The sequence below is a fragment of the Chanodichthys erythropterus genome, chromosome 15, assembly GCF_024489055.1.
Source record: "Chanodichthys erythropterus isolate Z2021 chromosome 15, ASM2448905v1, whole genome shotgun sequence".
Taxonomy (NCBI): domain Eukaryota; kingdom Metazoa; phylum Chordata; class Actinopteri; order Cypriniformes; family Xenocyprididae; genus Chanodichthys; species Chanodichthys erythropterus.
In genome coordinates this window covers 38,922,195-38,946,827 of record NC_090235.1, presented here as the reverse complement: position 1 = coordinate 38,946,827, position 24,633 = coordinate 38,922,195, and the positions used below count along the sequence as shown (strand labels likewise).

Sequence of the window (24,633 nt, the reverse complement as noted above, 5' to 3'; positions counted from 1 at the left end):
GTATCTGTTTACCCAGCCAAAATTATATCAGTTCTGAGAACTACAGAAATGTCAAAAATGTCAATTAAATAGTTGTAACTATGATTCTAAATCCAGAATTGCTTCATGTGGCTTTGGATGAAAGATACATTACTTGTTCATATCAGCAAGAGTTTTTGTGTAAGCTTTTTGTTATCATTCTTTGTCAGTTTAATATAGCCTATTATCAGGTTAATATATTTTCCATTAAATACAGTATAAAATGGTTTCAGCATTTCACTCTGTTGAAAGGTTGCAGTTAAAGTTAAGATACAGTACACAGTATGAATGATCATACCCCCCGAAACCCAATTTAGAAATCTTTATATCTAAGACATATTTAGTTTTTTTGTTGTTGTTTTTGTATACTATCATGGGTAAACAGATACTGTTTAGTGGAAGTATAATGATAATGTGTTCTCATTTTTCCCCAGCAGCTACAGCTCCATAAAAATAATAAATCAAGTTAATATAGTATCTAATAAGGACATATAATAATAATAATGCAATCAACCAGTCAATAAATAAAGTTTAACTCACTTGCATAATAATAGTAAATACTATAGTGTTTTGGACCATACTATAGTAAAGTGTAGTATACTGTATACATTATACTATTTACAACACTTTGTTAATGAATGCTTCAGTATACAGTGTATTAACTATGATGAACTGATAGACTGTAATAAATACTGTATAGGCTACTTTAGGTTTTACTACAGTATTGTAGTAATATACCCTATAGTTGTGGAAAACTATAGTATTTGGGTAATTTGCTTATATTACCCTCAACAACTATAGAATTACCACAGCAAATTAAATTACTATACTATAGTATGGTTCAAAAACACTATAGTATTTACTATAAATTACTATAGTATTTTTTTCATCTGGTCCAAGCCATGTCTAATCATTTTACAACAGGCGTCCAATCAAAACAGACTTCTGGAAAAAACTGAATTGACCAATGACATTTGAGGTTACACTGAAATAAGTAAAGTCCCGCCCCACGACTGACAAAAATCAAGTGTTCGCGCGAGCGAAATAGAAGATTGAGCGCGAGTGTGGGGAATGATGACGCGCGTGCTGCGAATCTTGTCCGAGCACGCGAGTGCTTGATCTGCGCGCATATGGAACGCCAAATGGGTCAAAATACGCCAGGAACCAAACGCCTGGTGCCCAGAAAACGCCGTTATTTGCGTTAGACTTTAACATTGTCCGTCATTTTGACGGACAGGGTCGTAAAAATTCCTTCATAATCTATTATTACCCATCATTTTAATTTTCATATTTTAATTATAATAACACATTTCATTGCTTTCATTAAGTTTTGTTTTGTAGAAAGCCTTTCTTTTAAAGTTAATTTCGTTTTTATAAAAAATGTATCTTAATTTTAATCAATGTTTCATTAACCAATTGCTTCGATTTAATAAATAAGAAGCAAATATAGCAGAAAATATAATCATGACATTGAAGCACGGGTGCGATCACTGGCGCGTGAACTATAGTGCGTCTAGACTAAATGAACCGAAACTCAGCGTATAGGCTACTTGCCTCAGAGACATGAGAAATATATATATATATATATATATATATATATATATATAGAAAGCTTTAAATATCTACTTTAACGAAAACGAAATAATTCAAAACGAAAATGAAACATTGTTGATGAAACATTGATCAATATTAAGATATAATTTTTCCAAACCGAAAGAAAGGCTTTATTTTTTTTTAACTGAATCTATTAAAGTGCATAGGCCAATAAAAAAAGAAGAATATATAGGCTACTGGTAAAAAAAAGATATAGGCCTAGTGCCAGTAGTTATTACAGAACTGTCTGTAGATCTATGAAATTGTCTATTGGAAGTTTGACAGAATTTATTATTCTATGATTGAACTGAAAAATGCTCACTGCGCTGCTAGAAATTGTAATTACGAGCACACAAAGAACAGCTATAATGTCGGGAAATATGCAACAGGACGGAGACAATACTTGTGTATTTGCTGTAACCGCAATAATGTGTTTATATTTATTTATTCAGCAGCATTGCTCGATGTAAGAGATACATTAATTCATCAGGTTAAGAGCAAAGCAAGGAAATGTATATGTAGCCTACATTACAGTTTTGTTCGTCAGAAACCTATAGGTATTATGCTCAAGGTTTGCATCAAGTGGGCGAAAACAAACCCGCTTGTGTAGTAAATATTTTTTAATCAACAATAGGCTAAACCCGACCCACACAACAATAAGAAGCCTATATTTAGCTGTTGCGTGTAGGCTATTTAAGCATGTGCCAGGTCGCCAGACCTCGAACTCCTGTCACAAAATAAAGAGTAGACTACTGACTCGTGAACAAAGGATAGCTCTGTGGTTTTCACAAACAATAACGTACACAAAAGATTATAAAATAGTTTTACTTAGGCATATATGATTAAGGAAAAGGCACATACACACATGCCCAATGAAAAAATACAAATATCACACGATGAAAGTCCAAATATCAGTTGCAATAGCGTTAAAAGACAGGACTCTTGAGGTGGATCGACATTCTACTACACAGGTCTTACCGTCTTTTAATGGGGCTGGGCTGTGTAGTAAAAGGGGGGGCTGGTTTGAATATTATAGAAAACGCCGCTTTTTACGGCGTCTTTGACAGACTGAAGCGCCGTAACTGACGGCGTAATATGGAACGCCAAACGGCGAAATGAACAGCGATTTGGGTCGGATCAAAAACCACCGATATTCACGGCGTTTCTGCGGTGAAAACGCCGTCATTTACGGCGCTTGTACTAAATAACGCCGTATTTTGCGCCGTCTTTTCGTCTAAAACGCCGCAAATAACGGCGTTTTCTGGGCACCAGGCGTTTGGTTCCTGGCGTATTTTGACCCATTTGGCGCGCGCGGGGGTTTAAAATGAGCTCGGGGGCTCCCGTTTCCTCGCGTGCAGATCTGTAATTCTCTCGCGGAAGTGATTTACTGCGCGTCCAAGCATCAATTGTGCGCTCGGTCATTAATGGCATTAAAATGCCGCCATACTGTAAAACTATAAATAAATATCGGTAAATAATGGTAACCTAAATAATAAGAAAGTTAAATATTACTTCAAAAAACACAGCTAACACACGACGTAACAGTTACGTAATGTATTCGTACTTTTTGGTAATGTCATGACTTACTAACTGACAACGTAACTACGACGTCGCATGCCAGTAATTTCATTACCTTCAGATTACCATCTCACAACGTCGTCAGTACTTTCTCCTAACGTTATAAGATTACCAAGAACGTTCCAGATACGTCCTCTATTCGTAATATATTGGTAATTCCATGACTTACTAGTAACGTAACTACAACGTTGTATGCCCGTAATAATATTACCATCAAATTACCATATCACAACGTCGTCAGTACGTTCTCCTAACGTTATAAGATTGCCAAGAACGTTCCAGATACGTCCTCTATTCGTAATATATTGGTAATTCCATGACTTACTAGTAACGTAACTATAACGTTGTATGCCCGTAATAATATTACCATCAAATTACCATATCACAACATCGTCAGTACGTTCTCCAAACGTTATTACCAAGGACGTTCCAGATACGTCCTCTATTCGTAATATAATGGTCATTCCATGACTTACTGGCAACGTAACAGCAACGTCATGTGCTCGTAATTTCATTACCATCATTTACACATTCTTTATATGTTATTATTACCAGCATTTGCAATATAAAACGTGTAATTAAATGTCAGACACAAGACTGAAATGTCCCCTTAAGAAAAAAAAATGTTTCTTTTCACCAAATCAGAGTATGGATGACTGCTTTTTATATATAGTGACGTGACATACAGCGCGCGCCTCCACAAATGTAGTGCGCGCGTGCCCACAGTATGTTGATAAGAGTGTAAAGTTAATTTTTCTGAGAGAAGAATTTATTTTTCCGAGGTGACAAGGAATAAATGGCTTTTATAAAAATGTATAAAGTTAACTTTGGAAAGACGCAAAACCTTTTTTTATTGTTATGTTAATATATCGTCACATTTTCAAAATTTCAGTACCGACTTACCGAAGTACCGGTACTTTTGACAACACTAGCCCCTAATATGGTTTTCGGCTATTACCTTTCATGTTGTTTGTTATATAGCTGTTAAATAGTTGTTGCAAATGGAGTTGCACCGAGAGAGAAAAAAAAAAAAAGAAGAAGAAGAAGAAGAAGAACCAATTATGAATGGCCTGAAATGATAATTAATTCCAGTCTTACTTCCTGCACAAACTTACATAGATTTTTAACAAATCTGGATAATTCCACCATGTGGTCTTCATGTCTGCTTTGATCTGCCCTCAAACACTGTAGTTAGCTATATAGTTTAGTTTGTGTTGTTGACATGTTGACTGTACTGTGTCTGTACAGTGATGTTGATACCGTCAGATGATAATACCATGGTACTTTTCCTAGTATACACCATTTGACCATCAGTGGACAGAAATGCATTACATTAGTTACATGTGAGAGCAACAACAACAAAAACAACAAAAAACATTAAGTAATGTGAAAATACAGTGTAGAACAGAATGTGTCCCAAACGAATAAAAACAAGAAAGAACAAGCACAGGCAGTTGTTTATGGTTGCTGAGCAATGTCACAACTTGCCATACTTATATAGAATTTAGTGTGTGGCCGCAGGTGTGTTTATATTACATATTTCACAATAGCTTTAAATGCAGCTTATCCAACATTAACACTTTATTTTAAAGTGTCCTTATTAAATATTTTACATGTACTTACCATATTAATAAGAGTAAATTGTGTGCAGTGTTTCCCACAGGATTTTGTGAGACTGTGGTGGGTGGACATCGGTTCCTGTAGGGGGGTCCGGGGGCATTCCCCCCCGGAGGAAAATTTTGTACATTTTAAATTTAAATGCATAAATCTGGTGTATTCTGAGAGCAAAATTACATGACTAGATCAATAAAGAAATTTGTTCTCTTGTAAACAATTTTGTGCTCTAAAAGTAATTTATTTATTGGTGATGATAGGGCACATTAGTCATGTACACAACATGTAGTAGGCTAAATGATAGTTCATAAGTGGTCAAACATGTAGAGTACACATTTAAACCATTAAAAATATGTAGCAAAAGAGGTTACCTTTGTTGAATTAATTAGTGGGAGCCTGTATCTTTGATTTGTTAACCAATCCAGAATGCACTAAACACACCATCTCATTATAGAGAAAAATAACAAATGAATAAAAATATATTCATAAGCTGACCAATAAATAAATAAGTAAACTAGGCGAGTATATAATTCAGCAGCAAAAAAATATTCTAGCCTAAAAACTTTGCACAGTAATTTTATAAATCCAAATGTTAATAAAAAGTTTAAAATTACTATTTGTATTCTGAAATGAAAAAACGATTTATATTAGATTTATATGTAAATAATTAAATGTATTTATATTAATGTTACATTAAAAGGCGCTTATTTTAAATGTATTGTGCAGCTTTTTAATGGGGCAACAAGCTATAGATACGACAGAACAAAATAGGCTATTAATAATCTTTCAGTGTGCAAAACCATGATAATATGAAACGCTTCAAAACAGCAGCAAAAAACTGCTAATGCACATCCCGGGTGCAGAATGATGCGCTTGAAGCAATATCGAGTCAGAGCGCGCAGTTGTGCTGCGCATTGAAAAGTTCACGGTACAAAGAGAATCCCTGTTTACATCTGACTGTATCTAAGTTTATTAATCGTATGGTTCTTTCATTTTTAAATTCCAGTTATTGTGCGTGTGACACGAATTCATAGTCCTTGTGTTGTGCGATCTAACAGACATCCTGTAGCCAGGATGATGACATCGTTCAGAAACAGCAATAAACTCCAGCAAGATAAAGTCATTTTATGCAAATCCACAGCTCTTTATATACATATCAAGTATTATAATGGGAATATCATATTGGAGAGCTTTACCGTGCTGACTGTCGTTACCGAACGTGACGCGCTGTTTGAGTGCTGAATGATTAACAGCTGTAGCGGAGGGAAGACGAGTTTCTGACCGTGAACTTATCGATGTATATTTCTTCTGTCCCTCACATGAAGCTATGGAATGGCTTCAGATGACTTTGAATATAGTGCACGAAAACTTAATTGGTGCTAGTCTACTTATTTTGCTCTATGTCTCCCACTTTTGCCATATAAAAGAGCGCAATTATCAGACTGTAATTTATATATCGCGACAAACCTAATTTCCGTTTCATTCTGAGACTGTGGCGGGACAAATTTGAATGTGGCGGGTCGCCACAGTCTAGTCAATGTATGGGAAACACTGGACCCTTACCTAATAATTATGGCTACTGCCAATGGCTACGTAAACTGTTTGATTACCAACATTCTTTAAAATATCTTCTTTTGTTTTTGATGAAAACTTTCCAGGATTTTTCTCCATATAGTGGACTTCAATGGAGCCCAAACGGTTGAAGGTCAAAATTACAGTTTCATTGCAGCTTCAAAACGTTCTACACGATCCCAGACGAGGAATAAGGGTCTTATCTAGAGAAACCATCGCTCTAAAAAAAAATAAAAAATAAAAAAAAATAATACAATAAAATAAATAAATAAATAAAAATAAAAAATATATAAGTTTTAACAATAAATGCTCATCTTGAACTAACTCTCTTCTCTATTAGAATTCCGGCAGTGTAGACACTGGTAAGGGTATTACTGCCCTCTACAGGTTAAAGTTTGGACTAATTGTTATATAATTGGACTAGAATATTATATATGACAATTTAGTTCTAACTTTGACCTGTGGAGGACAGTAATACACTTAGCAGTGTCTACACTGCTGGAATTCTAATAGAGAAGAAGAAGAAGAAGAAGAAGAGAGCTAGTTCAAGATGAACATTTATGGTTAAAACGTATAAAATTTGTATTTATTTATTTTTTTTTTTTTAGAAAATGGTTTCTCTAGATAAGACCCTTATTTCTCATCTGGGATCGCTGTAAACTGTAATTTTGACCTTCAATTGTTTGGGCTCCATTGAAGTCCACTATATGGAGAAAAATCCTGGAATGTTTTCATCAAAAACCTTAATTTCTTTTCGAATGAAGAAAGAAAGACATGAACATCTTGGATGACATGGGGGTGAGTAAATTATCAGGAAATTTTAATTTGAAAGTGAACTAATTCTTTAAGACTCGCAGAAACCCTGAATTTTTTGAAAGCATCAGTTTCTCAAAAGAAAAGTGTCAGACATATTTCTAAACAAATAGTTAAATTGACATCTTCACCACAAAATATTATTAAACAGAATCCATATTTTGAGATGTGGTGGAAATTACATATGTTGATTCAGAAAACAGACAGATGTCTCCTGAGATGTATATAGACATGTAAAGTAGCGAGAGTGTGAAAAGTGTTTTAATAGTATTTTCTGAAAGTTACAGGGCAAATACAGAGCAAAAAAGGGCACACAGTACATGTAATAGAAACATCAATCTATTATTTTATCATTTAAAACAAATGTCATTGTATCTAATGCAATGACATTTGTAATTATGACTTTTAGAAAGTGTCCAAATCTTTTAGAGGCCACCATAAATGCCCAAGGATATTTTTACATAAAAAGATTTAGAGATTACTTGTTCTCTATTCTGCTCTGTGTTCACAAATTGCAAATCTCTCTGTCACACACACACACACACACACACACACACACACACACACACGCACACACACACACACACACACACACACACACACACAACACACACACATGGTTTCTATTTCACAGACGTAATGGTTTTTATACTGTACAAACTGTATATTCTATCCCCTTACTCTAACCCTATCCCTAAACCCCACAAGTATTGTAATACCAGTAAATTCTGACCTTGTGGGACATTTTTTTTTTTTTTTTGGTCCCCATGAGGAAACAAGCTTATAAATCATACAGAATGATCTTTTCTGAAAATCTAAAATATCAGAAAGTTTTCTGTGATGGGTAGGTTTAGGGGTAGGACATACACTTTGAACATATTGGTTACAATCTAAAATAAATCGCTGATAATGTACAAAGAATTTGTTACTTTGGTTATCTGTATCATGAATTGCAAACAACGTAGAAACTATAGAATCTATAGAATCTGTATCTATAGATATCTATACATGTACTAAATGATTAACCATTAAGATCATTTGGATTAAATGATAGACAATTGTATATTAAACTAAAAAAAATATTAGTACTAAGAGTTTTGAAAATTTACCAATTGCTTGTGACAATTGCGCCAAAGCAATAAAAATAAATAAATAAATTATATATATATATATATATATATATATATATATATATATATATATATATATATATATATATATACCCTGTAAAATACTTTCTCTATCCCAGTTTAATATAGAGCTATCTACTTTTTCCAGAAGGAGCTTACTGTGTTTTAAAATATGGATGGAATTCAGTTTGTTAGGAACTCCCAATCAAAAGGATTGAAACAAATAAATTCAAATAAAAAGGCTGTGATACAAATAATCCCTATCCGTTGTTTTTTTCTGAATGATCAGTAAATTTTTCATCTTTCTCTATTGTTATGCATCAGGAAACCCTTTGTAATTTATCTACCAATAACTAGGCATAAGTGTTTTTAATTATGTGTCTACTATGTAGAAAAAGTTCTCAAAAGCCAAGAGTGTTATTTTCAAAACCAGTTTATAAAATGGATAGTTCCAGCACTTGATTCTGTTTGGTTGAGCCGTGTTCAAAGCAGTTGTAAAATTCTCTATTGATTTTGTTAATTGAAGCTTACTGCATTATATAGAAGAGTATTGTGAGAGAGATATCGAGTGACCGAGTGTATTACCTGCATTCAAATTAAGCAAATTCCTTCTGGTTAGTTACCAGCATATTCCTTCTGGTTAGAAATGTTCATAATCAAAACCTGTTTGAATGTCTGCTGCGATCTTGTCCTTTTAACATTTATAGGGTTTTCTAATGCCCTGCTGACACTGACAGCACTAGTCAAAGCATTTGTCATTTCCACCTTGTTCCGTGTTCACAAAAAGTTTCAATATAAGTCTTTTCGACTAAGTGACTCGCTCAAAAAGACAATCTTTGCTGCCATCTAATGGTGTAATAAATGTAACTTCTGTTGCTGTTCATGGTCAGGGACTATTTTTTCCACTGGAAGGAAGCCTTTTAATGATTTTACTTTAAAAAAGTTGCATTGATACATATTGTTTTGCCTTTAATATCTTTATTGTGTGGTAACCATGTTATAAAAACAATAAGCCCTGTGAAGCCATGGTTTACAGTGAATTTATAACAGCTAAGGCGGTTTTAGCCACTCCGCTCCGTGTCATGCCTAACAATGGCCCTTAGCTGTTAAAAATTCACTGAAAACCATGGCTTCTTGGGGCTTATTGCTTTATTAAACTACAGTGCAGCACCAAAATAAAGTGTTTAGAAACACTTTATTTTTTGCACATTTTTTACATTCCTACTTCAAACTTCATATCCCAAAAAACACTAAAAGGCAATTAAATATAAAATAAATAAATAAATAGAATACATATTATTAATACATATAATTTTTTTTTACAAAAAAGCAGTTACATTATTTGTAAAACTGTAATATGCAAATTCTGTTCTCAATCTTGCTGCCACCAGACACATAAACCTTACTTTAGTGCCAACTCTAAGCCTTTTTCATGTTTTTCATATGGCCAATTTTGCTGTCCCTATTAGATAATTTAATAAACATATTCTTCTTCTTCTTAATAAAAATCTGTATTTCAGTGCTCCTATAAATATTTAGTCTGAAAATTCTTCAGTAAACCCATGAAACAATGTTATAAGTATTAGGATTATAAGGATTATTTAATCTAATGCATTGTAAAAACAAATGCTCTAAATCTACTCCCTCACCACAAAACCTACACTGCTCACCCACTGCTATATTCAAGTCTCCCATGTGTCTGTTCATGGCCCTGTGAATAATCCTCCACTGCAGATCAGCAGTTTGCTTCTATACAGGGAGTTTATATAGGGTCCTCCACCTGTCTCTTACAAGAAAATCTTGCCCCAACAAACCTGGCCATCTTGAGGCTTTTTGTCTCTTTAGTGACTTCTGATGCATCACCATGACTGTTGTGAGGTAAAGTGCTTTCTTTGAAGTACAGTCTAGATACTCCAATTGAGAAGTTCAAGATTGAATCAGCACATTCACCCTCATTTTCATCACACATTAGCTTGAAATACTGAAATACTGGTGTCACTCTGGTTTAAAGGGATAGTTCACCCAAAAATGACAATTTGATGTTTATCTGCTTACCCCCAGCGCATCCAAGATGTAGGTGACTTTTTTTCTTCAGTCGAACGCAAATTATGATTTTTAACTGCAACCGCTGCCGTCTGTCAGTCAAATAATAGCAGTGATTGGGAACTTGAACAATAAGAGTCGAAAAAACTTCCATAGACAAATCCAAATTAAACCCTGCGGCTCGCGACGGCACATTGATGTTCTAAGACACGAAACGATCGGTTTGTACGAGAAACCGAACAGTATTTATATAATTTTTTACCTCTAATACACCACTATGTCCAACTTCGTTCAGCTTCCGGCTAGTGAGGTCTGATCGCGCTTTGACAACGGAAGTGATGTCTCGCGCTCATTGAAGTATATGGGCGAGACATCACTTCTGTCACCAGAACGCGTTTTTTGACCTCACTAACAGGAAGCTGAACGAAGTTGGACATAGTGGTGTATTAGAGGTAAAAATTATATAAATAATGTTCGGTTTCTCGCACAAACCGATCGTTTCGTGTCTTAGGACATTAATGTGTCGGCAGCGGTTGCAGTTAAAAATCATAATTTGCGTTCGACTGAAGAAAAAAAGTCACCTACATCTTGGATGCATTGGCGGTAAGCAGATAAACATCAAATTTTCATTTTTGGGTGAACTATCCCTTTAACATTTGTCCTCTTGCTAAACTTTCTCCATAAGTGCTTTGTATTACCAGAGAAATTTCCTCTATCAGTTTTGATGTAAATCTCTGTGTTCGTAAACCAGTCACTTCCTTGATCATTTCTACAGATTTCCATCCATCTTTATCCATTATGTGACCCATCTTCATGATCCCATTCCTGAACAGACATGCTCTCACACTCATTGAGGACAAAAGTCTTGTCTGGATCATGTTATTAAAAAACAATGGTTCCTCAGGAGCCCAGTGAATGTTCCTATCTCTGTACACCGTTAAAACATAAAAAGGTGTAATTTCAGACAAATTAATATCTTCCAATCTCTAAAAAAAAAGATGTTTGTCAAGCCCAAGTCCAAGTGAAAATTTAAATTACCTTAGCATAGTTGAATAACAAGAGTTCAGTACATGGAAATGGCATACAGTGAGTCTCAAACTCCATTGTTTCCTCCTTCTTATGTAAATCTCATTTGTTTAAAAGACCTCAGAAAAACAGGCGAATCTCAATATAACAACGACTGTAACACAACAGTCAGGATCATTAATATGTATGCCCCAAATTTTGCATATGCCAGCCCATGTTCAAGGCATTAGACAATGCAGTATTCACATCTGGAGCTGTGCATGGCTGAATCATTAGACTTTATGCAGGTAAGCAAGGACAACAGCGACAAAAAGGTAGATGGAGCAATAATAACTGACATGATCCATGATAACATGATATTTTTAGTGATATTCGTAAATTGTCTTTCTAAATGTTTCGTTAGCATGTTGCTAATGTGGTTAAAGTTACCATAGGTTCTTACTGTATTCACGGAGACAAGAGCCGTCGTTATTTTCATTATTAAACACTTGCAGTCTGTATAATTCATAAACACAACTTCATTCTTTATAAATCTCTCCAACAGTGTGTAATGTTAGCTTTAGCCCGTTAGCCACGGAGCATAGCCTCAAACTCATTCCGAATCAAATGTAAACATCCAAATAAATACCATACGTCTCTGATAAGCTGCATGATGAACACTTTGTAAAGATCCATTTTGAGGGTTATATTAGCTGTGTGAACTTTGTTTATGCAATGTATTATAGAGTCGTGAGCTTGGGGCGGGGAGCGCGAGCATTTAAAGGGGAAGCACGCTGAATCGGCACATATTTAATGATGCCCCAAAATAGGCAGTTAAAATAATAATAATAATAAAAAAAAATCTATGGGGTATTTTGAGCTGAAACTTCACAGACACATTCAGGGAACACCTTAGACTTATATTACATATTGTGAAAAAGCATTCTATGGCACCTTTAAACTTCTAATATACTCTTTCCAAAATTGTTGATAAAATTCAACTGGCAACCCATCTATTCCTAGGACAACTGCTGCATTGCCCCTATGAGTTCCTGTAAGGTTATTTCATTGTCCAGCAATTTTTTGTGTTCATCTGCTAACTTTTGTAAATACTGGAGCAATTCCTCAGTACTTTTGGAGTCACATGATTCTTTACCTTATAATGTTCCATAAAAATCTACAGCCATTTTTTTATTTCCACCGGATCAGAAGTTATAGTTCCATTTGCACGCCACAAATGATACATCTGTTTCTGTTGAATATTTTTCTTTTCTAAATTAAAAAATAAGAACGGGGGGCATCCATATCTTTAATGGAGCAAAACTTTGCTCTTATGAGTGCTCCCTTTGTCCGCTCCTGTAAGAAAGATCCAAGTTCCATTCTCTTCTTTTTCAAAAAGTCTTTCTGCACAGTTCCAGGATTATCCATAAGCCCCTTTTCTAACTGCACAAAGTCTCTTTCCAGTCTTTGTACTGTTTCTTTAATTTGTGATGAAGAATTCAAAGTATAATTCTGCCACTCCCACCACTGCGTAAGATTCTCAAAAGAACTCTTTTTCACTTTCCATTAATTCCAAAACAATGTAAATCTTTCACAGAACATAACATCTTGTAACAGTTTAGCATTTAAATGCCAATAATATGTGTGTCTCGACAATTCTTTCATGTTTAGATTGAAAAAGCATTAGGTGAATGAAAAACATTCATAACTCTGTTGTTCCATATTTTTTCCAAGATAAAACGATCCAATCTAGCCCCACAGACGATATTGTCAGTCAATTTAACCCATGTGTATTCTTTTTCCCGTTTATTACTTATCCTCCATACATCTAACAATTAATTTTTGTTCATTATTTTGTATATTACTAAACTAGATTGATTATGAGGTTCTTAATTTCTATCAATAGTAAAATTCTAGTTCCAGTCTCCCCCTACAGTAATACACACATCATCAATTTTCTTTAAAGAATTATTCAGTTTCATTAAGAAAACTCACTCTTTCTAACCCATTATTTGAGGTGTATACATTAACAAAAACAAACAAAAAACCTCCAAACTCTATTTTTGTTAGTACAATCCTCCCTTTTTCAATTTCCTCAAGTTAAAATATTAACATTCAGGGTTTTTGAAAATAAAATAGCAACCCCAGCACTATGATTCGACCCATGACTTAAAACAAGCTTTCCACCTCACCACATACCCCATTCTATCTCATTATTATTATCAGTATGAGTTTCCTGTAAGAAGGCAACATTAACTTGTTTGATTTTTAAAAATTCTGAAACCACTGCCAATTTCTTCCTGTCTCTACCCTCATTCTGTCACGGTTCATGGGTTCACTGACTTATTCTCACTCTCTCTCTCTCTCTGTGTGTGTGTGTGTGTGTGTGAGTTTGTTTATATTACATTGTGGGGACCAAATGTCCCCACGATGTAATATAAACCTGAGTTCACCTACATCGTGGGGACCAGCCACCGGTCCCCACAATGTAAATTAATTAATAAAAATACTAAATGATGTTTTTGTGAGAAAATAAAGGTGTGCACCATCCTGTGATGGTTAGGTTTAGGGTTAGGGGTAGGGTAGGGGGGTAGAAAGTACGGTTTGTACAGTATAAAATGCATTGCGGCCTATGGAAAGTCCCCACAATTCACAAAAACAAACATGTGTGTCTGTGTGTGTGTGTGTCTGTTATTCACCTTTATTTATATAGTGCTTTTTACAATGCAGATTGTGTCAAAGCAGCTTTACATTGATAATTGGTATAAAATTTTTCCTTTTAAAGAATAGTGTCAGTGCAGGCAGATCAAAAGCACTGTTGAATAAATGTCAAGGATACTGTTGAATATCAAATGTCAAGTCAAATTAAATTAAATTAGGGCTGCACGATTAATCGGGTTTTATCACGATAACGATATCTGCTTCTCTCGATTGATTTTAAATAATCGTCACGATATTGGCCCGCTCTATGAAAATGAACATAATTTGGAAATATTGGAGTGCTGTCAGTGTCAGTTTGTCTACTAGCGTTGCTGTAGCGACTAACTGCTGATCAGCTGGCTGATCAATCACAGCTGCAACTCGTTATCTGTCCCTATATGTAGTCTTGAGTTTGCTGTGTTCATTGTCAGATCATTCGGGTGTTCACATCTGTTCTCCGTTGTTCCCAGCAGTATTGTCTTGTCTCCAGTTCCTGTTTGTTTGATTCCTGCTTGTGTGGATTATCTCACCCATTCTGATCGTCTGTGGATTAAATTCTCATGTGGACAGCTTGTTCCAGCCCGCTGCAGTCTCCTTGCCACCAAAGCCTGTTTCACCAGTTGCACTTCTACATCTATGTCTTTTAACTGGAGTCCGAGTCAAGTCTGAAGTCTTTAAGCTGGAGTCCGAGTCAAATCTGAAGTCTTTATCACTGGAGTCTGAGTCTTTTGTCACGAGTCCGAGTCGAGTCTCGAGTCATTAAAAAAAAAATATCATAATCAAATCCTATTTTTTATACTAGTTGTATTATATAGACAAAATAATATGATCTTTCTATCATCTGTTTTATTTGAAATTAAGGTCCTATGATGTAAGGGATAATGTACATCCAGCTTTTTACTTTATAATCCATTACAATGTACAAAACAATCATCCTGGCAACACAAGTAGTCATTTTCAATACAGTTGCTAAGTGGACGCAAGATGGACACAGTGAGTCACAGTTTGTTCTACAGCTTCGTTGTTAGTGATGACAGTCATTATCAGAAAATATCAAAACTCGGAATGTTTAAGAATGTCAATAGAAAACTCTACACATGCTGATTGCGATACGTTGAAATATGAGCTTTATGTAATAAATGGATTAACATCTCTTTCTATCTCTCTCTATCTCTCTCTCTTATGGACACACATTAAGAAATAGAAAAGCTGCGTATAGTACAAAAAGATTGATAAAACGTAGTGCTAGGTTTAAAGTCTAGATTTTTTTTGTTCATATTTTAACAGGCTGGCAATTCAAATGAGCCATGCAGCTCCACCACAGTATAATAGCTAGCTAGCTCTAGTGTGAGTTTATGTGACTAACCTTTGTGGATGCAATGTCTTATAAAATTTGATGATGTTGTTCCGGTGTCTTTAATTGTTTTCCCACATTCTGTGCATCTAGCCGATCTGACGTGACAATAAACCCAAACGAAAGAATATATGGCACGGCGGCTCCCGTCATGTTTCATGGGACTCGTATGATATTTCGGAGTTTACACGCACAGACATACATAATCAAATTCTATGACAAGAGTCCGATCTGCCACGACACGTAAGGAAATATATGAGACGCAGATATTATAAAACTATTTAAACCCAACACAAATCCTTTATTTATTATATCAGTAGTTAAGGGTAAAAGACTTGAGTCATTTTTGAGTCTTTTGTGCCAAGTCGAGTCAAGTTTGAAGTCATTTCAGGTCGAGTCCGAGTCAAGTCTGAAGTCTGATAAAATGCGACTCGAGTGCGACTTGAGTCCGAGTCTCTAACTCGAGTGCCCATCTCTGCTGTCTTGTTTATCTGTCTGCTGTGGACAGTAAACTGTTTTTGCACTCGCGATTGGATCTTGTGTTATTTGTTATGTAATGATCTGACCAAACATGGATCCAGCGAGTGCTGCCGAGCTGATGAATATCCTGTATAGTAACAACGTTCGTCTTGAATGTCAGGAGGATCAGATCATCGTGACAGGTGGTGCACTTCAGGCTTTGGTGGCGCAGGTCTCAGACTTGACCACCCAGTTCCAACAATTACGGGTCGACTCTGCCCACGCTCCCACTGCGCCCAACACACCACTGACTGTTCCACCTGCTGATCACTCCACTCGCCCCACGGAAACTCGACTGCCGCCTCCAGCTGCTTATTCTGGTGAGCCTCAATTATGCCATTCTTTCCTGGCTAAATGTTCACAGTTTTTTGCTCTTGAGCCGTCATCCATCTTTACAGAGAAATCCAAATTGGCTTTTGTGATAACACTTATCTGGATGAGATGTGCTTTGGGGAACGGAGTCCTTTAACGTGTCACTCAAGAAAGAGTTCGATCACGCAGTCTCAGGGAGAGAGGCAGGCCCTTCCTTCGATCTCGATCCAATGCAGGTGGGCAGAGCTCACCTGTCCCGGGAGGAGAAGGAACCACACAGAACACAGTGACGATGTATATATTGATATATAGTGGAGTTGCAGGACATTTCACAGTTGAGTGTCCCATAAAGGTCAAAACCCCGTCAGTTGAGATGAGGTTACTGATGGGTGGCCTTGCTTTTGAGAAATCCTCGCTTACCGCTACTCTCCTCCTGGTCAGACTGCAATGGGCTGCGAAACATCACCAGTGTGAAGCCCTAGTGAACATCAACCTGGCTCACAAACTCAAGATACCTGTGGTTCTACTCACTCACCCAATATCCCTCAACGCCCTGGGTGTACAACCTCTGTCTTCTATTACTCATTCCACCAGATCAGTCTCATCACGTCAGGCAACCACACTGAAAAGATGCCTTGGTTCCAGCTGGGTCATCCGTGGCTCATACTCCATAAGCCTCACATAAACTGCTGTTAGAACACTGTCATGGCTTGGAGCGAGAAGTGGCATGCACTGTGTTTAGTGTCTGCTTGTTCTTCTATGCCTTGTTCTTTGTTGCAGGATGAGCCCGTGAACCTGTCTAGCGTGCCTGAGGAGTATCTCGACCTGAAGGAAGTGTTCAGAAAGGCTGCTTCTCTTCCATCCCTATGACTGTGCTATAGATTTATTGTCAGGTATGTGTCTGCCTAAGGGCAGGTTATACTCGCTTTCTATTCCAGAAAGGGAGGTCATGGAGAAATATATTTCTGATTCTCTGGCAGCCGGGCTCATTTGTCCTTCCTCTTCTCCTGCTGGGGCAGGATTTTTTTTTTTTGTGGTGAAGAAGGATGGTTCCCTGCGACCGTGTATTGTAGAAATACACGTATAATACCCCCAGGGGGCACTTTGAATATCCTGTTATGCCTTTTGGGCTGGTTTTCAAAGCGCTCTTTAATGTCTACCTGGATGACATATTGATATTTTCCTCTTCTCTCCAGGAACACGTTCAGCACATCAGGCAGGTGCTCCAGAGGCTGCTTGAGAATGTTTTTTTTGTCAAGGAGAAGAAATGCGCGTTCCATGCAGAGTCTGTTCTGTTTTTGGGGTACATCATCTCTTCCGAAGGAATGCGCATGGATCCCGATAAGGTTAAGGCTGTGGTGGATTGGCCAACCCCAGATTCCTATAAGGCCCTGCAGAGGTTTCTGGGGTTTGCCAATTTCTACTGCCATTTTATTCACAATTACAGCCAACTAGACATTCCTCTGACCGCCTTGACCTCCACCAGAACGACGTTCAGGTGGTCCAGTGCAGCGGAAGCTGCATTCGCCAACCTCAAGAGCCGCTTTGTTTAGCTCCCATTCCTATAGCCCCTGATCCTACACATCAGTTTATGGTGGAGGTCGATGTGTTGGAGGTGGGGGTAGGCATGGCTCTTTCACGGCGCTCTTCCTCGGACGACAAGATGCACCCTTGCAAGTTTTTTTCTCATTGGTTGTCGTTCGCTGAACGTAATTACGAAATTGGTTAAAAGAGATTTGCTGGCAGTCAAGTTATCACTGGAGGAGTGGTGTCATTGGTTAGAGGGTTCGGGGGTACCCTTTATTGTCTGGACCGACCATAAGAACTTAGAGTATATTAGATCCACCAAACAACTCAACTCCAGGCAGGCTCGGTGGGCACTTTTTTTCCTGGTCATTTTGACTTTTCCCTTTTCTACGGTTTGGGGTCGAAGAACATCAAACCCGATGCCTTGTCTCATATTTTTGACCATTCCAAACGATTCTGGTGCCATTCCATGGCTCGTGACATCCGGGGTTTTGTTTTGGCCTGCTCAGTTTGCGCTCGTGGTAAGACTTCCAATCAACCACCGGAAGGGTTACTTCAATCACTGTCTGTCCCTTCGAGACCCTGGTCCCACATTGCACTCGATTTCGTCACCACCCTCCCGCCCTCCCAGGGCAATACAGTCATTTTGACTGTAGTGGGCCGGTTCTCGAAGGTGACCCATTTCATTCCCTTGCTCAAATTACCCTCTGCCAAGGAGACAGCGGTTACTGTCATTGATCACGTCTTTCACATTAATGGCCTCCCGATGGACGTGGTCTCTGACGGGGCCCAATTTGTTTCCAGTTTTTGGAGGGAGTTTTTTCATTTACTGGGGGCGAGTGTTAGTCTGTCTTCTGGTTTCATCCTCAGAGCAATGGCCAAGCTGAGCGGGCCAACCAAGACCTTGAGAGAGTGTTGCGATGTTTGGTGTCACAGAATCCTTGTCGTCCACGGGCCTCTCTCCATTTGATTGTAGTATGGTTACCAGCCACCTATTTATTGAAGTCTGGAATCCGAAGTCGTAGTACCCTCTGCTCACGCCTTCGTCCAGAGGTGCCGTCACACTTGGAGAAGAGCCCAAGAGACTCTCCTTCAGGTGGGAGCGTGCAAAACTAAGGCTCAGGCCGATCGCCACTAGTCGAAGCCTCTCGTCTATGCTGTTGGTCAAATAGTGTGGCTTTCTTCCAAGAATATTCCTCTCTGCTCTGTTTGTAATAAACTAGTGCCCAAATTCATCGGCCCATTTACTGTAACTAATATTCTACGCCCAGTGGCAGTCTGCCTCAAACTTCCTTCGGTGTAGAGCAGAATTCACTCCGTTTTTCATGTCTCTAAATTAAAACCTGTTCTTCATTCAACCATGAATCCGCCTGCCCCGGTTCCCAGGAGGGGACATGGATTTCAGTACCTGGTGGACTGGGAAGGTTATGGTCCGGAGGAGAGAAAAAGAAAAGATAAAAGGGATAGAAACAGAAAAGGAAACCATAGTAAGAAAGACACCCTGTGCAGCTTTATCATTTCTTTAACTCTCTGGAGTCGGGTAACGCGCCGGCACGTTTTGCAGGATTTTTTTTCACATTGCAGCAAAACAGACTTAAAATACTCCGTCATTTTTTGTCATAGAGACATAAGTAATAGATCAATTGAAACTATAGAATGTCTTCTTTTATTTGTGTACACTCAGAGTAAAAACAAAGTGTTGTGCTTTTTGCCAAATAAAGAAAACTAACATGATGTGTGATCTCTCGTCTCCCTCTGAACGAAGTCCAATCTGATAGTTCTCAGAAAATGAACTGTAACTTAGTGAATACTAATCACAAAAAAATTAGACTTATGTCTAAAAAAAACGTTGAAATGTCAGCTTTTAAATCATGTAAGTCAAATTAAAAACAAATATTCTCTGTTTATGTAATCTGTATTAAAAGAGAGCCATGTCAGAAGTCCATGATTCAGCTCATTATCCGCTAATGAGGCCACGCCCACGGAGCCAGCGCTATTCAGACGCAAATTCAGTCAATACATGCATACATCATCTCAATCGTGTATTTATTGTCTTGAAAAGTGTTTATCTGGATGTTAAAGCCATGGTTAGCGATCTCTGGAAGACATGCCGTTAGTTCCTGGTTCCTGTTCTTCTTTAGATGAATTTGTGGACTAAAGGTGCACAGAGCGCCCTCCGGCTGCAAGTATGAATTGAAAACACAGTATCCAGCGTTCATAGTGATGACAATAAATATTGAATAAATATTACTCCTCTGTATAGAAAATTGACATAAACATATGAGAATCCATCAATATTTCTCCAAATGTGCATGCTTTTAAGCTAAAAGGCTATATGAAATGCCATAGAGGTAACATAATTGTTCAGACACTTTGCATCACAGAAATACATTATATTTTAAAGTATATAATAGAATACCATTATTTTAAATTATAATAATTTTTCACAGTATTGCTGTTTTTTCTGTATGTTTGATATACACCATGATTGCTTGAGACATGATCACAGAGGGTTTTTTTCACAGCCAACCTGACTGAAAGGCCTCATTATCATGCAAGTCATTTCGGATCATTATTATGCGATTCTTTTGTTGTTTCAGGTGAGAATCACCACATTATTCATGATGATTCACGCCTTCACGCATACTGTGTTTCTTGACAAAAACTGTCTTACAAAAACTAAATCAATATATTGTTTTATATGAAGGAGCAGGCAGCATAATTTGTACATAATTTAAAGCAAAATAGCAATTAAAGCAAAAACTCTAGTCTACAACCTTCAATACCCAAAAGTCTTGTGCACAGATTTAATATACTTTTTTTGGCCTTATTTCAGTGACTTAAGTTTTTTTTTTTTTTTTTCCAATAACCACGCATAAATGTTATTTCTCCAAAAATACAAACATGTACATATAAGTTTCTCACATATTATGGTAGCCTAGTTTGAGTTTCTTCAAACAAAATCTCTTCTTACTTAACTCTTACTTAACCGAAGCAATACATTTATCCACATCTGGGAAAAAATCATTAACTTCAACTACTTTTGAAGTTACATCCAAGAAATTGTTTATTTCCTGCAATGTATACACATCTCCCATAACTTGGGAACCAATTTCAGAAATATCTGAAAAAGCATCGTCATCCACTATCTCATTGTCATCACTCATTTCAAAGCACTGTGATGCTCCAGGTTGTGGTTCAATTTCGTTTCCACCAACCTCACCAATCACTGTTTCTGCATCTACTCCACTTACTTCTGCTGTAACTGTATCTTCATCAGCCACCATCATTCCTTCAGTATTCCTGTTTTAGTTCACAATAACAGTAGGCCCATTACTAGGCCTCATTTTATCACCCACTGCATTGCTACTATCATGAAGGCCTACCTCACTTGTAGCCTGAGGTTGTACTTCCACGACATTAGAACCATTATCACAATCTCCATCATCAGCATCCTGCTTCGTATTTTCACAATTCTGGGCCTTGTGTGGACATGCAACCCTTTTATGCCCAATGTCTCCACATTCAAAGCACTTCATACTTCCGGTACTCACATATACTAAATATGATTTTCCTTCATGCCACAGTCTAAAAGAAAAATTCAACTCTGTTCCATTCAGAAACATAAAAACTTGTCTTCTGAATGATAACACGTGCTTCAAAGCCTCATTTTACCATCTAAGAGAAATCATTTTAATTGGACTTGCAAACTTTCCATAACTCACGAGAGCTCTTTCAAGTTCACTATTCTTAATGAATGGCATAACATTTGATATTGTTACTCTAGCAGTTGGTGTAACCAGCAGTGAAACAGTAATATAAGCGCCACTTACCACAACATCAGTGCTTATCAGATGACTAACCCTGTTTTCTTCTTTCACGAAAATCACTACTGCCTTATTAATGCGGGAGGCTGAGCAAATGTTCTCATATCCGATCTGCTCCCCAGCCACCAACATGCTCCACAGTTACGCCAAGTTCTGCCATACACCTGACACCATGACACAGCAAGAGAGACGCTGCACCCCCCCCCCCCACCCCCTCAGGAAGGGATGCCATCTCGTCTCCGTAACGACTTCCAACAACTTCCAAAAAAAAAAAAAAAAAAACTATTAGCTCACCTCTCAATTAATATCCCTACTTATCCATCATCACTTCAAAGTGAAAAGAAATAGAGAAAAATAAAAAGTTAACCCTGTAAAGCCCACTGTTGCAGAATTAAAACAATTTTTTAAAAAGGCTTGCAAATGTTTTTTTTTTCTCTCAAGACCACATTTACATAGTTAATGGGTTCTATTGTTCGTCCTCACAATGCTATTGGATAGAATAAGTGTTTATAGGTTCGGTCAACTGGCCATGAAGTTACTCTACCTGCAGATTTTGCGTCAAGCTCATCTCCTTTTTTTACATCCTGTCTATTCTTTCAGTTTATCTACTACAATATAAGACCCATTTGTATTATTCACATATTATTTTTTTTACTTTTTCCATTTCAGAATGCCAAGATGTCATCGGAATACCCCCCACTGGATGTACGCAAAGACATGATTGCACATTTCCCAGTAAAGAACAGAGGACGCTGTAGACGCTGCAATAATGGATACACAAATACATTGTGTAGCAAGTACAATGTTCGCCTGTGCTTCTCAAATGAAAAGAACTTAGGGACAGTCTTAAGGCCAATTCACACCGCCCTGACGACGGCCAACAAATGCCAACAAACTCGTCTGTTGGAGTTTGTTGGTTTGGTGTGATACCCCTGTTGGCGTTTGTTGGCCGTTGTTGGCGTTGACCGGAGTTGGTTTTCACCCGACTGAACATGTTTAATCTGCGTTTGTCGGGTCGTGGAATGTCTGCGCGGTGTGAACAGTTTTCCAACAGACGGCAACAAACTCTGACGTAATCTGACCTGGTTACGAACCATTGCCATGACGATGAGGCAAGCCCCCTGCAAAGACAGCTGTTTGATTGCGCCCGCGCGTGCAATCCGTGCCATTCAGCAAGAGCAGCTGCTCCACACCGAAAGAGAGAGACGTTATAACCACAATGAGAGCATAGCAGGTTTACCTTCAGTTTCGTTTTTAATAATTCGTTTTGGCTTGTTTAGCTACGTGGTTGTATATGCTTATGGGTCTCGTTAATAAAAAGGGTCGCGGCAAAAAAAAAAAAAAAAAAAACGGTGTATACCAACCGGTTACGATCAGATCGATGGCTACAGCGCTTCGGATTTCAGGTATTTTGTTTTGCCTCAATACTTTAATACAATAAAAATGTATATGATACTATATTATTAATATAATAAACTTGCCTGACAATATTGTTAACATGGTTACATATGTAGATGTGGAATTTTCCCAGTCAGACGTCACTCGTTGGTCGGTGTTTGTTGGGGCGGTGTGAACATGACAGTTCCCTTTCGTGGGAACTATCGACGCTACGTCGGATGACGTGATGGGAACCCTCTGTATTTTTGTGTTCGTGAAGCACCTCTGTATCCAACCAATGAAAAGACGCGACGTCAGAGGCGGGTGACGTCACGGATCAGGAAGCTATAAAGCACACCTGAACACAAAGCACGCCAGCTTCTGTTGTCTTCAGCAAGCGTTCTCTGTATCTTGTCTGTCTTATTTATTGTTGTCTGTCTGATATATATATATACATATTCACACAGTGATCTCTTCGTCCGAGGACAAGAGTTTCAAAGCACAAAAATAAGACAAAAAGCATTATGGCGGAAAAGCAGCAACAGTTTAAAAAGTGTACTCCTCCTTGTCCACGCTACATAGTGACAGGAGATTCACACGACATGTGTGTGAAATGCCTGGGGGTTGAGCATGCACAGGCGGCTCTCGAGGGAGCCGTCTGTGTACACTGCGATCAGCTCACCCTCAGAGTGCTGCGATCTCGCCGGGCGCTCTTTGAGGAGGGCGCCGAGGCGAGTGTTCCCCGCGGGTCTGGTCCCGCTGTTGCCGAGGCACAGCGAAGGCTGCACTCGTGGGGTTCACAGATGGATCTAGCAGAGGGGGAAGAGACGGGCACTGCCCTATCGCTTCCCTTACCTGCTAGACCCAGTGTCTCTTCTTTGGTGGCGGAAGCACGCGTAGCGGTTTCTTCCCCCCGAAGAGAGGCACCGATGCTTAACATATCTTCCTCCGAGGAGGTTGATGTGGAGAGCGTCGATGAGGAACTGCCATCCTCATCCCCTGCTTATGAGGAGCTATTAGAGGTAGTGACCAGGGCAGTAGAAAAGTTAAAAATCGACTGGCCCGCGGAAAAAGCTGAAAATAAACCAAAAAGTAAGCTTGATGAAAGGTTTCTTCCCGCGCGGTCACTACCTCAGCGCCGGGGTCTGCCGTTTTCCCGACCTCCACACCGAGGTGTCGAGGTCGTGGAAGAGGCCAGTACAATACAGACTGTACAGCCCGCAGACGTCACTATATAGCAATATAGTTGGGCTGAAACGTCACGGCTATGGGGCGATGCCTCGGGTCGAGGAGACGCTCGCGAGCCATCTCTCACCCGAGCCCACATCGTCCCTTAAGACCCCGACGCTGCCCACCAAGCCCCTAAAGACAACTTCCAGCTTGGTGGGCAAGGCTTATTCGGCGGCAGGTCAGGCGGCGGCATGCCTTCATACCATGTCTATCTTACAGGCATACCAAGCCGACCTGCTGGGGGAAATTGATGACACTGGGAAAGCGTCCTTTGAGGCTATTCACGAGCTCAGAAAGGCAACAGATTTAGCTCTCCGGGCCACCAAGGAGACGGCCAAATCCATCGGCCGCTCTATGGCAGCCCTGGTGGCCACGGAGAGGCATCTCTGGCTCAACCTCTCAGACATCAAGGAGAGAGATA

General features: G+C 38.4%; 1 protein-coding gene across 5 annotated transcripts in view; it reads right to left on the bottom strand.

Moving 5' to 3' along the window:
- The window catches only part of thrb (thyroid hormone receptor beta), a 384,429-nt gene that overhangs the window by 233,809 nt on the left and 125,987 nt on the right, over window positions 1-24,633 (bottom strand). The window contains exon 3 of one of the 5 annotated variants that reach the window (XM_067361444.1): window positions 4,813-4,887. The exons of the other annotated variants lie outside the window; for them this stretch is intronic. The gene's annotated coding sequence lies outside the window, so the exon portion shown is untranslated. The remainder of the gene's footprint in view (window positions 1-4,812; window positions 4,888-24,633) is intronic. 5 annotated transcript variants of the gene reach the window in all.